We start from the raw sequence: 5863 nt of genomic DNA on the forward strand, positions 1-5863 counted from the left end.
TTGGCCTTTATTTTTTCGAGACTTGACTTACCTTAGTTTGCTTTTTGTATATTTTCTTGGGCCGTTTGGCCTGTTTTAATTTTAAAAAAATATTATTATTTTATAATGAATATGTTCTATTAAAAAAAACTTATAACATAATTGATAACAATCAACAACAACAACATAACAATATGTGCAAGAGCAATACATTAATCGCATTAAAAATAAATTATTCTTTTTTTCTCAATCTTATCACTCAAACTATTCTTTTCTGGAGGAGGTAGAAAGAGATGTTATTTAATGATGTTGGTTGGTCACGTTAATGGAGTAAGTTGATAGATAAATATTAGTTGGATTAATAAATAATGGGTGTTTTTATAAAATATAAAAGTTTGGGATAATTTTAAAATTTTTAAAACTTTCCAAATATTAGAACTTGACCCAAGTTCTAGTTTTTTCTTGAACTTGGGAACTTGGGATGTTTGACAAATATATTTGTCAAGTAATAAAAAATTATATGGCCAAACATCAGTTCCTAAATTTTTTTCAAGTTTTTTTCAAAAACTATTTGGGGCCAAACGCACCTTAAAAATAGGGAATGTAGAAGTGGATAGAAATTTATATAACTTGTGACTAACATAAATTTGAGGTCTCTATTTGTTCTTAAAAAAATTAGATTGGGAGAACCGAAATTGACTACAGTGATATAATTGACAGATATGTCTATGACTTGAACCCAAAAGAATGATCAAAGATGTGTTGGTACAAAAACATTTACATTTCTAATTGTCTATCATCCTGGACTTTTAGGTAGATGAATGAGTCATATTAATCTTGGAGAGACATTGCTAGCAACTAGGGATGCAATTATTAAGGTTGTGGAAGGAAATATGATACTCAAAATGCAACCCTAAAAGAGTTGTCACATTGTTAAATTTTATATTTTTGGGAGAAAAAATCAGGCGCCACATATATCATTGTTGTTTTTGAAGATATGTTCGGTAGCAGAGAAGAATATTGTTTAGACGGGAGCACTTGCTGCTTTGTGTTGTTAGTTATCCAAAATTTTCCTTCGTGCGGTTCCGTCGAGCCATTTATTATTTCTTATTAATTTTAGGTTGTATTCTGAGTTAGTCTATGTAAAGCTCCATAGACAAGTGTAGTGTTATGATTAGATATTGCTAAAGTCATTGATTGACTTGTATCTACATTTTTCTCCATGCTTAATGAATTTTTATAAATTATTATTGTTAACATTATCTTGCATATTTTTATTATATATTATCTCAACTTTAAAAATCGGCATAACTAATTTAAATAATAAAAAATAGGAAATTATAGTGATTCCTATCTCTATAAGGTGCTTTCGATGTGGTTCTGATTCATCATAGGTCTGTCGCTCAGCATTGAGTTAGAGCGTAACAAGTTTGATATCAAAGCTCTAGACATAAATGTATCCTAGAATTGTTTGTGGACCTGTGTCTAGTTCATATAGATTGTCCCTGTATGAATGTATGACTACCATGACATTGTAGGTGTTTCTTATTCTTTTTTATTCTTGGTTGTGCTGTAGATCTTGAACTTCTCTTTAGGATAGTTCTGAAGTATTCATTACTTGTGCTTCGTAGAAATAACTTAAACTCGTTTCTCTAAACACACCATCCTACTTTTGTACTTGTACCTCGTCAAAATCACTTAAACTTCTGCTACAATTTTTCTCAAATAGGTGTTTGTCGTATATATATGAATTATGATGATTGTAGGATGTGGTTATTGATGTTCTGAGACAAATATAGAAATGGCTACGTCCACAAATAACGACAAATATATAATGAAATTTGGGGATATTTCGTAGCTCCAAGTAGAAAAAAGCCTATTTGAGAGTTACTAGAGTAGAATGGTGTGCCCTGATGAGGTATAGTGTTATAAAAGGAGACATTAAGCTTTTAAATATTATGAATGTCTAAATTCGTATTCTAAAGTTGCAGCAAGTGGGAAAACGCTACATATATTTTTATGGTACTCTTAAGAGCTGAGTTGAGATGTGATAGAACTAAGATTAAATTATTTTTTGCATCTTGAGGATGAAGAAAACGTTGCTAGTAAGACATGAAGTCAAGGAACATGCTTATATCATATCACAATAATAATGTATTCGGTTTAAAGCCGAACAATTATTCAACAAAGATGGTATATGTTGAATGTAGTTTTAAATTTCTCAAATATACCACATGAGGAATCACATACGCTCGAATAATACTTATACGTATAGATATACTAGTCTCTTGGAACGTGTGATGCATGTTTATTGCAAACAATAATGTATTCATCACATCTTCCACACAATCAACAAATTTTAAAAGTTCATAAATTGATATTGTGCAACATAAAAATATTATTGTGGTGAAATAAGACATTCTTACCAAACAAATATAATGAATCATCGAACATATCATATATAATTATAGTTACCTCTTGTGCTGCGATTCTAACCAAATAAATTCCATTTTAGCCAAATTAACTGTATAAGTTTCATTTTGGGTATAAACTATGAAAATAACATATATATGTATATTACCCTTTAAAAAGTTCCTTCAATAAAGTGCAATATCGGTCTTACCATATTCCCATTATCAAAAATTAGGTCCATGCCTCTAATGTAGGTAAATCACATGAATGCAAACCATCGAAAAATCCACAATCCATAGAACATAAGCATCACACCAAAAACAGGCAACCATCAGTCACAGAGTAGTATACTAACCTGGGACTCTAGCCAGTCCAAGCTCAAGGCCTTGGACCTAACAAGTATAAACTATAGTGATAAAACCAAAGGTAACCATACCAAGGCAACCAAACAACTCAAATGTTCAACATGTGCAAGGATTAAGGTCTCGAAACATTGCACCAGCAGCTCTGCAACACAGTTCACTAAGGAAGAAAATTTTCCGATGAAGGCTCGAAACTCGTTCTGAACCCCATCAACGCAAACAAATCATGCAACCCTATTGGAAATGATATTCCAGATTCAATAAAATCGATGAAACGATCAACGGAGGTCGTTCTGTCAAAATATTGATCAAATTTAACACTTACAAAGAATTTGCAAATAACGCGATAAAAGCAGCAAACTCTCCCAAAAGCCTCGGGAACCAAATCAAAGGTCATTCTAGACTAAACTTGGTGTTTTGGAGCTAACCATACTGTCAGAATTTAATCCGAGCATTTTTACCAAAAATATTGACTAAAGTTAAACTTTACCAAAAATATTGACCGAAGTCAAACTTTGGCCAAATTTTTAAACTAAAATGCCTAATCACACAAATTCAAAATGATAACCTCGAATCTCAAACTAATCATCACACTAGACCAAAATGACCCTTCCAAAGCTAATGGAACTGACAGAATTTTTATCTGACATCAGAATCTCTGAATGTTGACTAAAGTCAACTCGTTCATGCCTTGGGCCTCAAAAATGGCAAAACTCACTCAAAACTCTCCCGACCTCCTCAGGAAGTGTGTCACCCTTCCCAACACCTCATAAATGCTACAAAGAAGCTACAAGGAGGGGAAAACAATAAAAATATGCAAAAACATGAAAATTGATGACGAGGGTCATTACAACATCCATTACTAAAAGAACTTTCATCCTTCAAAAGTAAAAGCAAGGGAAGTACCTAAAGGCTTGAAAAGGTGAGGATATCGAGATCGCATATCAAGCTTAATCTCCCAGGTTCCCGATGAAGGCTCGAAACTCGTTCTGAACCCTATCAATGCAAAAAAACCATGCTACCTTATTGGAAATGATATTCTAGACTCAACGAAATCGATAAAATGACCAACGGAGGTCGTGTTGTCAAACTGTTGATCAAAGTCAACACTTACAAAAAATTTGCAAACAATGCAATGAAAGCCACAAACTCACCCAGAAGCCTCGGAAACCAAACCAAGGGTCATTCTAGACTAAACTTGGCATTTCGGAGCTAACCACGTTGTCAGAATTTCAATTCGAGCATGTTTACCAAGAATGTTGACCGAAATCAAACTTTGACCAAATTTTTAAACTAAAATGCCTAATCACACAAACTCAAAATGTTAACCCCGAATCTCAAACTAATAATCACACTAGACCAAAATAACCCTTCCAAAGCTAATGAAACTGACAGAATCTTCATCTGACATTAGAATCTATGAATATTGACTAAAGTCAACTCTTTCATGCCTTAGGCCTCAAAAATGGCAAAACTCACTCAAAACTCTCCCGACCTCCTCAAGAAGTGTGTCACCCATCCCAAAACCTACAAATGCTACAAAGAAGCTATGAAGAATGGGAAAACAGTAAAAGTATGCAAAAACACAAAAAATGATCACGAGGGTCATTACAACATCTACTACTAAAAGAACTTTTTATCTGTGAAATTAAAAGCAAGGAAAGCACCTAAAGGCTCAAAAAGGTGAGGATATCGGATCTGCACATCAAGCTTAATCTCCGAAGTCATCTCCTAGATAGAACGATGCCTCCACCAAACCTTTACTGATGGAATCTCCTTAGTTCTCAACTTCCTAACCTGCCTATCCAAAATAGCCACAGGCTCCTCCCCGAAAGACAAAGACTCATCAAACTGAACTGAATTCCACTAAAGCACGTGAGACTCATCTAGAACATAATATCTCAGCATATAAACATGGAAAATAGGGTGAACACTCAAAAGAGCTGGAGGTAAGGCTATCTCATAGGCCACCTCACCTGTCTATCTTAGGATCTCAAAAAGATCGATGAACCTGGGGCTATGTTTTTCCCTACTCCCGAAACTCATCACGCCCTTCATGGGAGACACCCTCAAAAATACCCAATCACCAACTATGAACTCTAAAGATCGCTACCTCTAGTTAACATTGCTTTTCTACTTACTTTGGGAAGCACGAAGGCGCTAAATCACACGAACACTATCCAAAAAATCTCGCAATGGGTCGGTTCCCCATGGCCTAACCTCAAAAGCATCAAACCAATCCACAGGAGAATGACATCTTCTACCATATAATGCCTCAAAAGGGGTAATCTGAATGCTGGAATGGTAGATATTATTATATGTGAACTCCACCAAAGCTAAAAACTGGCCCCACTGACCCTTAAAATCAATAGTACAGACTCGTAGCATGTCTCCTAGAACCAGAATACTCCTCTAAGACTCACCATCAATCTATGGGTGGAATAATGTGTTGAGCTCAACTCTATTGCCCAACTGCCTTTGCATAGAGCTCCAGAAATGTGAGGTGAACTGAGTATCACGATCTTAAATAATGGACACCGGCACACCATACAAATGGACAATCTTCTAGATGTAGATCTGGCCTAACCTCTCTGAACTGTAGGCAATCTAAACCGTCATAAAGTATGTAGACTTGGTCAATCAATCTACAATGACCCAAATAGCATCAAACCTGTGAAAAGTATGTTAAAAGCCTACCACAAAGTCCATAGCTATACATTCTCACTTTCACTATGGAATGGGTAGTTGTTGGGTCAAACCACCTGGCCTTTGGTGCTCGTACTTCACATGCTGACGATTTAAGCACCTAGCCACAAAATTTGGAATTTCCCTCTTCATCCCATACCACCAGTAGTACTACCTTAGATCACGGTACATCAACGCCGCACCAGGATGGATAGAATATCTTGAACAATAGCACTCCTTCAGAATCAGCCTAACCAAATCTCTAAGTCTAGGAATATAGATACGACCCTCAATCTTCAGAACTCGCTCTGGATCTAAGATCGCCTTCCTAGCTTCGTCGCTGATCACTCTATCTCAAATCACCCTCAATTAGGGATCATCAAACTGTTGTGCCTGAATCAGCTTCATCAATAAAGATTTATCCT

This window comes from Solanum dulcamara, chromosome 6 (genome assembly GCF_947179165.1).
Source record: "Solanum dulcamara chromosome 6, daSolDulc1.2, whole genome shotgun sequence".
NCBI lineage: Eukaryota > Viridiplantae > Streptophyta > Magnoliopsida > Solanales > Solanaceae > Solanum > Solanum dulcamara.